This window comes from Spermophilus citellus (assembly GCF_964194105.1).
Source record: "Spermophilus citellus genome assembly, chromosome: 5".
Taxonomy (NCBI): Eukaryota; Metazoa; Chordata; class Mammalia; order Rodentia; family Sciuridae; genus Spermophilus; species Spermophilus citellus.
In genome coordinates, this window is record NC_138186.1 from 164,631,919 (window position 1) to 164,644,711 (window position 12,793).

At 44.2% G+C, this 12,793-nt stretch overlaps 1 protein-coding gene across 4 annotated transcripts in view; it reads left to right on the top strand.

Moving 5' to 3' along the window:
* ZDHHC14 (zDHHC palmitoyltransferase 14) overlaps positions 1 to 12,793 on the top strand; it is a 262,933-nt gene that overhangs the window by 91,323 nt on the left and 158,817 nt on the right. The gene's annotated exons all lie outside the window — the stretch shown is intronic.

A 12,793-nucleotide genomic window follows, 5' to 3' on the forward strand; every position in this document is an offset into this window, starting at 1 on the left:
TGCTAGGCAAGTGCTCCACGGCTGAGCCACAACCCCAGCCCCTGTTGTTTGTATTCTTGATCATTGCCATTCTGACTGGAGTGAGATGGAATATTAGTGTAGTTTTAATTTGTATTTCCCTGATTCCCAGAGATGCTTTCATACATTTATTGGCCATTGATTGGGTTATTTGTTTGGGGGGATGTTAAGCTTTTTGAGTTCTTTATATATTTTGAATATTAATCCCCTGTTGAAGGAGTAGCTGGCTACAGTTTTCCCATTCCATAGGCTCTCTCTTCATGCTCTTAATTGTTTCGATTGCTGGTAGAAGCTTTGCAGTTTGATGGTATCCCTCTTATTGATTCTATTCATTCATTCATTCATTCATTCTTGGATTTATTTCTTGCACTTTTGGTGTCTTGTTAAAAAACTCTGTGCCAGCATCTATATGATAGAGTTTGACCCAATTTTATCCTAGTTATTGTAAGGTTTCTGGTCTAATTCCTAAGCCTTAGATCCATTTTGATTTGAGTTTGTACAGGGTGAGAGGTAGGGGTCTAGTTTCATTTTTCTATATAGAGTTTTCCATTTTCCCAGCACCATTTGTTAAAAAGTCCATCTTTTTTCCAAAATATATTTTTTGGCACCTTTGTCAGATAGCAAGTGGCTGTAGATAGGTGGATTTGTCTGTGCATCTTCTATTTTGTTCTATTGGTCTTCATGTCTATTTTGATGCCAGTATCATGCTGGGTGTTTTTTTGGTAACACATGAACTTTTCAGGGACACATTCAAACCATTTCAATACCCAGTGCTTGGAATTGTTACTATCTATCATCCATCTGCTTAATCTGTCTTCCCCCTCTCATCTAGCTTAGTTATTGGAGTATAATAACAGAGGTACATGACTGGGTCCCAAAGAAAATTGTTCCTGATTCATCACGGAAGCCAAGATCTGAGGGTAGAGCCAAGACTGGGGCATGCCTAGAGGCAGGTGTCCAGCCTGAGGACTCTCAAGAGCTGCTGCCAGTTTATAATCTAAGGAGTGACCGTGACCTTGTGGGGACAGGCAGGCAGAGATGATATAATGCAGAATCCAAAGTTCACAGGAACTGGGCCACCTGAGCTGTGATTGATAAGCCAAGCACAGACAAGGTGTGGGGAAAGAAGGCACCCCAGGGGTCCTGGTGATCTGGGACTCAGGAGCAGTGGCTCCTCTCCCAGGGTAGCCCAGGCATTGTCCCATACTAAGAGCTCAGAGCAGTGCACTCCTCTGTCCAGGGGTCTGCCCTCAGCTGGCAGCTGATGCCAGGCTCCTCCTCAGGCTAAGCGGAAGCCTGGGCCTTAGCTACTCTTTCCCTTCACAGTCAGCGGACTTCAGAGAGCTCAAAAGTTAGTATTCCTGGGCTGGGGATGTGGCTCAAGCTGTAGCGTGCTCGCCTGGCGTGCGTGCGGCCTGGGTTCGAACCTCAGTATCACATACAAACAAAGATGTTGTGTCCGCCGAGAACTAAAAAATAAATATTAAAAAAATTTTCTCTCTCTCTCTCTCTCTCAAAAAAAAAAAAAAGTTAGTATTCCTTTCTGTGCCTCTGCAGCCTCTAGTATAGTTCCTTGCAACTGGCCGGACTGGGCAGTATTGTTTGGTTGTTACATTTGTGCAGCCAGGAAGCTCCCTTGTTTCTGGGGTGTCTTTGGGTTCCATTAAGGAAGACCACTGGTCCCCCACAATTGCCAGGTGAGTCCTCTGGTTCTGCTTATAACTCAGAGCCACTCTGTCAAGGAAAAGCATTTTCATTCCTTTTGCTCCTCACCTGCCAGAGCCCCATTTTAGTGCACTTGCTTATTCACTTATTTTCACTTAGAGCAGTTTCTCTAGGTTGGGTGGGGATGCAAAAGTATGCATAAGATGTGGTTCCTGACGGTGTCTCCATCCAGCAGGTGGGACCTTCCTCAGGGATCATTTTCTGGTTCCCCGCTTGTGCACCCCCCGGGGCCTACCTACGTGTTGACATCAGCCTGTAAAGGGCAAATGACAGTGTTCATGGTAGAAGGAGCCATTTCAGAGAGAGGGGTTAGGCTGGAGGTGTTTCCTAATGAGGCTGCAGGGCACCCAGCACCCTGGTTCTACTATTTAATGCCGAGTCCTCTCTCCATGCACCAGGGCAATGGAGGGCGCTCTCTTCTCCTCCAGAGACTGCTGGGATGAAGGTGCCGGCCTGGCAGAAGGCACTGGGCTGGAGGATCTCCAGAGCGTCTCCCTCCCTTCTGGGCTTCAACACTCACCACGGGGGAGCGCTCTGCCTTGTCTATCTGTGTGACCCGAGGCCTGGTTCCTGTACACACGGGCAGGAGGAGGCTCAAGACAGTAACTGACTACACAAAAGAGTGATTCACAGATGAGAGAACAGGGATCCTTCAGGAACCCACTGCTGTGTAAGTTGTCAGAGACACAGTGCTGGGAGGGTCAGCCAGGCCGCCACTTGCACGGTGCTTCTCTTCTGGTCCCCACTGCACCAGTAAAGAAGCCAAGTGATGATTAATGGTTAATGGTTCTTGTGATAAGGACCATTAAGAAGTGGGACGAGAGAGAAGTCCAGGTTACTGTACCTTCCAGCATCCCTGAGGTCCCCTCTGAAGAGGTGACATGGTTTGAACTGAGCTCTTACAGATGAGACAACCCTGCGGTGCCTAGAGCTGGGAGAGTGTTCTAGGCCGAGGGCTGGAGTGTGGATGAAGGAAGGGCAGTGTGCTGGCCCCTGGGACTGGGAGGATCACATGAGAAGTCAGAGGCCAAGACGGGTAAGACCTGAGAGCTGTTTGGATTTTATTGTAAGGAGGACAGAAGCCATGTATTGTTTGTAAGAGGTTCGCTCTGGCCCTGGGTGGAGAACACATTCATATGGGGTGCAGGATATTGCCTCTTCAGCTTCACCCCACCCTGTTCGGCCTGCTGATTGTGCAGATGGCCGATTGGCCTACTGGTCCTCAGGCTTCCAGGGGGACTAGGCCATTGGGGAGCACCAGGAGGAGTCTGGGAAAGGAGGAAGAAGTTGGGGGGCTTATTCCCACATCTGCTTTTTGGGTAGCAGTTTGGCAGTAGGTGAACGTCCACCCTGGGCCATTCCCCTGTTCTGTGGTCTCCTCCCGCTCTGGGTCAGGGCTGCGATGGCTTCCTGCTATTGCTGGGCATTTCACTTTCTGTGAGTGGCTTCCCTTAATTTTTCCTGCACTTTCCTTAAGAGCCCCTCTTCAAACTGTCTCCAGTCTCCCCTTTTGAGTGCCAGATGTCTCCCTTCCAAATGATGCAGGGAGAAGTGGCAGGAGATCCAACAGGAGGCCATGATGGTAGCTCAGGTGAGAGGTGCTAGGTGGCTTGGGCCAGGGTAGTGACCGTGGAGATGGTGAGAAGTTAGGCTCCTTGGGTAACGATGGCCCCCAGCACGGGTGGTGGGAGCTGGGGTCTTTTCTTATCTCGGTCTTGTATTCCAGCAGGACTGTCTCCTCTTCTGATGATGAACTGTGGCACGTGTGACTCAGTGGTTGTGCTTCTTGGCCCTTGAGTTGATGTCCCCATTCTTCAAAGTGCTGCCTGCTTCTGCATTTCCTCGAAGCTCTTGGTTATGTTGCTGTATCTTTTAACACAGAATCATTTTAATTGTGCTGTTCAATTTGCTTATCTCATTGTTTTAAAAGCAGAGCAGCGAGAAGAATCATGTTTCCAGGTTCTGCAGAGGCTTCTGGGCTCCTACAAGTCAGGTCTGGCCCTGCCTGGAGTCTCTCTCCTGTGCTCTCAATTTTCTCTTACAGAAACTGGTCACTCTCCATCATTCTTGTCACTGTAATTGAACTAGTGCAGTGCATCAGGCTCACTCCTCATTTCCCAGAGTGACAACAAAGACTGTATCTGTCTTATTCATTGCTTCAGTCGGCCCTTAGACTTGTGCCTGGCGCAGGGTGGGGGCGCAGTAAATATTAATTGACTAACTGTACAAAGGAGTTGGCCTGAAGCATCCTCCTAGCGAGGGCTGGCCTTCTGTACATTCTGCCTGCTGTGGTGAAGTGTTCATCAGACAGAGGGTGCTGGTGAAGGAGGGCACCATGAAGAGGGGCAAGGAAACTGCATTTGATAATGACTACTCCCAGCTGGGCACAGTGGCTCACCTGTAATACCAGTCCTCAGGAAGCTGAGGTTGGAGGATGGCAAGTTTGAGCCAAGCCTGGGCAACTTGGAAGACCTCCATCTCCAACAAAATAAAATGGTCAGGACCACTACTACCTTACCATGTTATAACCAGTCTCTGAACCAGCCACTAGTGTATATGTGAATAGAGAAGATGGGACCTCAGAAAGTGCATCTCCATGGGGCAACTAAGCAAGACAAGCTTTATCTCACAACTCGATCAGTTCTTGGCACCTGACATCCCCATGAATACTACCTCCCATGAAGAAAACTCAAGAAAGTGCACCATCTTTAAGTTCTGAGATTTGAGTCTTTCTGAGAAATTCAGTGGAAATATAAATTTAGCCTCTGATCATAGCCCGTTGGAGATGTTGACTTGAGTGTCTGGGGCAGTGTGAGGACACCTTGCAAATGTGTAGGACATTATAACATCTGGATTTAATTTACTGCTTCTTTCTTAAAATGCTTCACTTTGCCTCCGAGCTGATGGACACTCTTCCCAGCCCTGCAATGGTCAGCTGACCTGGCCTGAATCCTTGCTCTCAGCACAAACATTTCACTCTATTCTCAGGCCTGAGTTTGAGGACACCTAATCATCTAGAAAGTGGATCTGGGCAAGATGAGGGCGTGTGGAGGTGAAAGACCTGTGCCTGGCTGCCGGAGCACCCTGGTAGCATTTTTAATCACATTTTTTTTCTCTCTGGGCAGCATATTTGAATGCACTCCTTTTGCAGGACAGACCAAATATGGTGAATTGTTGCACAGAAGCAAAACAAACCCTGCCATCTCAGCCCTTCTTGAGTCAACCCATTTTTTTAGAAACCTTGTTGTTCTCCCTGGTGGAGCTCAGTAAGCATGGCAGGCCACTCTCCATCCTTTCAGGAGGCTGAGATGCTGTGCAGAGAAGCAGTTCTAATGCACAGTGCTGGCCGCAAGCCTCAGGCAGTGCGCGATTTGTCCGTGAAGTTCATCCTCATAAGAGAAATACCCTTAAATTTGGATAAAATCTGTTCTTCAGTTAGGTTTCTTTTATGTAAAGCCACAGCAGGAGAAATGTCAGAGTGAATGTGAGCTTACCAGTAGTGATGATGATGGCCTTGGCTGAGTCCTAGGACAACCCTGTGGGCCATTTCAGGATCGTTATCAGCTAATCCCTACAATCCCTCTGCTGTGTAGACAATTCTCATTATTCCTTCCAAAATGACAGATAAGAAAAGTGGTTCAGGAAATGCAAATAAAGCTCTTCTGCATCCCGTCAGCCTCCACGTGGCATGATACGTGTGGGCACCAGCGTGAGTATGTGCTGGCCACAGGTGGCCAGGCTTCTTGATTTGGGAGGACTTTAAGTAGCATGACTTAGTGTTCTCTTTATTTATTTATTTGTTGGTTTGTTTGTTTTTGGTCATCTGCCCAGATCTTTCTGTGTAATGAAAAAATATGAAAGCATCCAAGGATTTGGGGTTGCAAACAATACAACAAAATTGTGTCCAGAACCCTCCCTTTGAAAATTGCTTACTACAACATAATTCTGGATAGTGGAGGTAATATCGGTGGGAAGATTAGGCACTTGGACATAGAAGTAAACTTGAGGCCCTAAGACCAAGTCAGGGGGAGATGCTATACTATGGTGGGAGGTTTCAGGCTGGGGAGGCACTGTGCTCAGGGATTGCAGCAGCCACAAGCCCTGAATCTCCTGTGGGGAAGCTCCACTCTGAGCAAGTGGCCATGCTCACCCCAGGAGGCATTTGTATGTGGAAATGTTTCCATGAGGAAGTATAGGAGCAAGAAAGTTTGGAATACAATTTCCTTTGTCCTGCTGGTACCTTTCCTTTTATTTAAAAATTTCCTTTCTAAACCTCTCCCATTTGTTTATGTGGTTGGGTTCTTGTTTTCATTTTCGTCCTGATTTAGTGGCTCTCCTTGTCCTGTCCTGAAACACATGCTTCTTCCACATTGATTTTATGTCTCTGGCAGAGATGTGCAGAGCCCCAGTGACTGAGTCTTAAAAGGCCAAACCTTTTAAATTGTAATTAAAAACCCACACCTGTATCTCCCTTACTTCTGATTTTTTTTTTTTTTTTGAAAGGCACAACTCTCGATGGGCCTGTTCTCTGGAATGAGGTGGCTACTTGTTTTCCACCTGGGGGAGACGGGCTTGTTGTTCCTTGTGATTAGTTGAGTGATTGGCCCTGGGCCTCTGTGACTGTCACAGTGCCTTCTCAGTGACTGCTTAAAGAAGCAAGATCTCAACTATCAGGGATCTCACTAAGTCTGTCCCCTGAGCTGGGCGCCATGATGGGTAGCCAGCCATTGCTGGGGGGTTGCAGTTCCCCTGGACCTGCCAGGCAGAGCACCTCCTGCTTGTATTATCGCGGAGTCTGCAGATCTCTGGTTGACAGGCCGTCACAAAGAATGAAGGCAATAAATGAAATATAAGTGAATGTTCCTTCCAGCTCTGAAACTCTGCAGTTCTGATCCTTGCTTCTCTGTGTGTTTTAATTCCCCACATTACAACACACACACACACACACACACACACACACACACACACATAGATATAAAACGAGAATGGAAATACACATATTATTTATATATTTATATATTACATATATTTCCGTCCTTATATTAACAAACATGCTGGGTGAGCCCACAAGGTGCAAGGAACTGGGGTCCAGAGGTAAAAGAAGCTAGTCACACTCTCTGGGGACACAGTCTAGAGGGGGAGATAGGAATCTTTGGAATGGGGTGACATGGTCCATGTCACACAGGTGGCAGTGTGTGGCCCATGCTTGGTGGACCCCCCAAGGAGTTTGAGGGAAGCTCTTCCCAGTGGAGGTCGTGCTGGAAGGGAATCTTCAAAGAGAAATATTCACCAGGCAGAGAGGCAGGGCAGGGCCAGTGTTCAGAGGATGGACAAAGTCCAGGGAACAGGATGTGCAGAGGGCACAGAAGAGGAGGAAATGAGGTGTGCTGGGGAACTGGGCCTCACTTCAGGGTGAGGAAGTCACAGGAGAATGGCAGGGGACGGCTGAGGGGTGGTTATAACAGTGGCATGTCAGTCAGGTGAGTTAAATGTTTAAGTGTTAGCATCATTTTGCAAGTGAAGACAGAGTCTCGGGAAGGCCGACAGCTTCTGGAAGGTTCTACAGGTATAGTTTAAAGAGAAAAATTTGACCTTGAGTGTTTGTTCTGAACCCTTGGCTCTGCCTCACCCCAGCCCACCCGGCTCCCTCCTTGAGGGATGCAGAGGCTCTCCCGCGCTCTGGCCCTGGCTATCTTGCTGGGGAGTGTGGGTTTCACCCTAGAGGCTGCAGGATGATCTCAGGATTCCAGGCAGGGGACAGCATGATTGGTAGAGAGGCCAAAGGTAAAAACTGTAGTGGTCTGGTCAGCTGACTGGCTCTGCTGGTGTAGACTGGATTCCAGCCCAGCCCAGGACAGACCTTGGGTGGCCTTTGGAGTCCCTCAGGCCTGGTCTTGTGTCTCCCATCCGCCATTAGCCTTATCATGGTCTTGGACCTCAGTTTCTTTGCAAACCTAAAGAAAGTCTAAAGTGATGGGAAAAAGTAATACCACTCTGTAGTGGCCATTGAGCCCTTATTACCTCTCCAGGCAAGCACTGTGTCCTTGAACCTGCGCCGCCCATGGCAGCCCTGTGAGGTGCATTAATTCACACCCTTGTGTTTGGGTGCCAACTTGCCCAAGGCCTGAGTTTGCAAAGGTGCAGAGGGGACCCAGCCCCAGAGCACAGCTTTTATCTTGTCACAGACTGCCTTCCAGGAGCACTGACTGGACCTCGTTGGGAGCCAGAGCTTTTATCAGTTTTACAGTTGTCATTGTCATTGTTATTGTTAGACAGGGGTTCAAGAGCCCAGCAGGAGCTGAAGGAGCCTGAGGTCCTAGGAGAGCCGCCTCAGCTCGCCTGCCCAGGTGTTCCTCTTGCTGCGGCACCCCTCCTACCTCCCCCAGCGCCCCAGCACAAGATGTCCTGGCTTAGAGCACTGCTCCCTCTGCCTCCGGTGGAGGAGGATGCTTTCTCAGGAAGTCTTCCCAGTTGCACCCATGAGATCCAGGAAGCACCAGCCCTCTCCACCATGCACACCTCCCACCTTCCCTAAGGCAGCACCCACTTTTCTTTCCCGCCAGAGCTCACCTGCACATGGCAGCTGGCTTGCCTCTTCATTCTTGGGGTCTGCGAGTGAAAAGAGGGGTTGGGTTCAGAGAAGATGGTTGTAGATGTTCCCTGCTCTCTGGGGTCATTTTGTAGGCCTGGGAGACTCCTCAGGGACCCCACAGAGCCAGCTCCCTCCTGGACCTGAACTCTAGCCAGCATTTCAGAACATTCTCTCTGGGGATTCTTGTATCTGAAATCCATTTCCCCCAGGGTCCCAAAACCCTGAATTTGTGTTGATTCGAGGGGAGGGGGTGAAACTCATATGCCATTGTCCTACACAGAGAACCAAAGAGTTTCATCTGAAGGAGTCTGAAGAGCATAACCTGTTGGGGGTATTTCGAGAGCTTAATTTTCCAATCTTGGCCACCAGCTTCTTCTGTTGCAGTGTGTTGCCTGGCTTTGAAGAGGAGACACATTTTTCTGGGCTGTCCTTCCCTTGAGGTCCTGGGGTTATAAAATGTCATCTCTTTATTCACTACCTGTTCAGGATGTATCTGTCTTTGGGTGGGTAGAGTGTGGTTGTCCACAGGGTGGATCAGACCTCATACATTGTCTCCAGGTCTCATTTTTTCTGTGAGTTTTACTTTTAAAAGGTCACACAACTGCATGAATGGGCATAGCTGCAGGCCCTGGGGGAGAACCCGGCTTCCTGGAGTTTATACTCTGAATCTTAGGGGGGGACACTGGAGCATGGCCAGTGCTTTGGCCGCAATCCTGCCACCAATTCCCATCAATTAATTGAGTCTCTGTGCTTTGTGAGAGAAAGAATCTTTATTCTGCTTTTATTTTTTGATTTAGAAAATTATTTGTTCTTTCTAGTTATACAAGACAGTAGAATGTGTTTTGACATAGCATACACACATGGAATATAACTTCCCATTCTTGTGGTTGTACATGATGTGGAGTTACACTAGTTGTGTATTCATATATGAACATAGGAAGGTTATGTCAGATTCATTCTACTGTCTTTCCCAGTCCCAGTCCTTCTCCCTCCCTTTCATTCCCCTCTATCTAATCCAAAGTACATCTATCTACCCCCCTGTTATTATCTGTTAGCATCCACATATCAGAGAGAACATTTACCTGCAAATGCCATAATTTCATTCTTCTTTAAGGCTGTGTATATATACCACATTTTCTTTATCCATTTATCTCTTGAATTTATCTAGGTTGCTTCCACAGTTTGACTATTGTGAATTGAGCTGCTATAAACATTGATGTGGCTGTGTCACTGCAGTATGCTGATTTTAAGTCCTTTGGGTATAAACCGAGGAGTGGGATAGCTGGGTCAAATGGTGGTTGCATTCCAAGTTTTCTGAGGAATCTCCATACTGCTTTCCATAATTTTGGTTTCAGCCTCTTATTTTTCCAAATTAATTTCATAACTGCCTTTTCTATTTATATGAAGAACATCATTGAAATTTTAGTGGGAATTGCATTAAATTTGTGTAGCACTTTTGGTAATATGTCCATTTTGACAATATTAGTTCTACCTATTCATGAACATGGGAGATCTTCCCATCTTCTTTTTCAATTTCTTTCTTTAGTGTTCTGCAGTTTTCATTGTAGATGTCTTTCACCTCTTTTGTTAGATTTATTCCCAAATATTTTATTTTCTTTGAGGCTATTGTGAATGGGATAGTTTTCCTAATTTCTCTTTCAGTTGATTCATCACTAATGCACAAAAATGTAATTGATTTATGGGTGTTAATTTTATAATCTGATACTTTGTTGAATTCATTTATGAGTTCTAAAAGTTTTCTGGTGGAGTTCTTTGGGTCTCCTAAATATAGAATTATGATGTTGGCAAATAGGGATAGTTTGAGTTCTTCTTTTCCTATCCTTATCCCTTTAATTTTTTCCTTCTGTCTAATTGCTCTGGCTAGTGTTTCAAGAACTATGTTAAATAGAAGTGATGAAAGAGGGCATCCTTGTCTTGTTCTAGTTTATAAAGGGGATGCTTTCAACTTTTCTCCACTTAGAATGATGTTGGCCTTGGGCTTAACATATACAGCTTTTACAATGTTGAGCTTTGTTCCTTCGATCCCTAGTTTTTCTAGTGTTTTGAACATGAATGGATGCTGTCTTTTGTCAAGTGCTTTTTCTGCCTATATTGAAATAAACATGTGATTTTTGTCTTTAAGTCTATTGATACAATGAATTATGTTTATTGATTTCCATATGTCAAGTCAACCTTGCATCCCTAGGGTGAACCCCACTTGATCATGGTGAACTATCTTTTAATATGTTTTTGTATGCAATTTGCCAGTATTTAATTAATAATTTTTGCACGTATGTTCATTATGTATATTGGCCTGAAGTTTTCTTTCCTTGATGTGTCTTTGTCTGGTTTTGGTATCAGGTTGACACTAGCTTCATAGGATGAGTTTGGAAGGGTTCCCTCTGTTTCTATTTCATGGTATAATTTGAGGAGTGTGATGTTATTTCTTTTGAAGATCTGGTAGAGCTCAGCTGATAATTTGTCTGTGTTGGGCTTTTCTTTGTTGGTAGGCTTTTGATGGTGCCTTCAATTTTGTTGCTTGAAATTGATCTGTTTAAATTTTCTATGTCCTCGTGATTCAATTTGGGTAGGTCATATGTCTCCAGAAATTTGTCTTCAAGATTGATGTCTTGAAGTTTTTTTATTAGAGCATAAATTTTCAAAATAACTTCTGATTATCATCTGTATTTTAGTAGTGTTCATTGTGATGTTTCCTTTTTCATTATGACTTTTAGAAATTTGAGTTTTATCTCTCTTTGTTAGTTTGGCTAAGAGTTTATCAATTTTATTTTTTCAAGAATTTTGTTTCATCAAGTTTTTAGATATTTTGTTTCAATTTCATTGATTTCAGCTCTGATTTTAATTATTTCCTGTCTTCTACTGCTTTTGGTATTGGTTTATTCTTCTTTTTCTAGGGCTTTGAAATATAATATTAGGTTATTTATTTGGTGAGTCTCTATTCTTTGAATGAATGAACTCAATGCAATGAACTTTCCTCTTAGAACTACCTTCATAGGGTCCCAGAGATTTTGATATGTTGTATTGCTATTCTCATTTACCTCTAAGTATTTTTTAAAATTTCATCCCTGATTTCTTCTGGTATCAACTGATCATTCAATGGCATATTATTTAGTCTCCAGGTGTTAGAATAGCTTCTATTTTTTATTTTATCTTTGATTTCCAATTTCAGTCCATTAATCTAATAGAATGCAAGGTATTATCTCATCTCATCTTCTCTTCTCTTCTCTTCTCTTCTCTCTCTCTCTCTCTCTCTCTCTCTCTCTCTCTCTCTCTTCACTAAGAGTTGTTTTGTGGCCTAAGATATGGTATAATTTAGAAATGCATCTGTGTGCTGCTGAGAAGGAAGTGTAAATTCAGTCATTTTTTTGATTAATGAAATATTCTATATATGCCTGTTAAGTCTAAATATTAATTGTATTTTTAATTCTATAGTCTCTTTGTTTAATTTTTGTTTGGAGGATCTATCTGGTAGTGAGAGAGGTAAGTTAAAGTCACCCAGTATTATTGTGTTGTGGTCTATTTAATTCTTGAAATTGAGAAGAGTTTGTTTGATGTAAGTAGATGCTACATTGTTTGGGACAGAAATATTTATGATTGTTATGTATTAATGATGTATAAGTCCATTAAATAGTATGAAATGTCATTCTTTGTCACTTCTGATTAACTTTGGTTTGTAATCCACCTTATCTGATATAAGGATAGAAATCTCTACTTGTTTATGTGATCCATGTGAGTGATATGTTTTTTTCCCCACCATTTTACCTTCAGTCTCTGGATGTTTTTGCCTATGAGGTGAGTCTCTTGAAGTTAGCACATTGTTGGGTCTTGTATTTTAACCTAATCTGACAGTTTAAGTCTTTTGATTGATGAGTTTAGGCCATTTATATTCAATGTTATTATTAAGAAATGATTTTTATTCCCTGTCATTTTTTAAAAAGAGAGAGTGAGAGAGGAGAGAGAGAGAGAGAGAGAGAGAGAGAGAGAGAGAGAGAGAGAGAGAGAGAGAATTTTTAATATTTATTTTTAGTTCTTGGCGGACACAACATCTTTGTTGGTATGTGGTGCTGAGGATAGAACCCGGGCCGCATGCATGTGAGGCGAGCACACTACCGCTTGAGCCACATCCCCAGCCCAATATTCCCTGTCATTTTGATTCTGGTTTTTAATTTGAATTAGTTTCTCCTTTGATTGATCATTCTTCTGGTGTAGTTCTTCCCTTTGCTATTTTTCATTTCTTCTTCATGAAATATTTTATTGAGTATATTTTGTAGTGTGGGCTTTCTAGTTGTGAATTCCTTTAACTTCTTTTTATCATGGAAGGTTATATTTCATCTTCACATCTGAAGCTGAATTTTGCTGGGTGTAGTGTTCTTGGCTGTCCTCCATTTTCTTTCAGAGCGTGGTGCATATTATTCTAAGACCTCCTAGCTTTGAGGG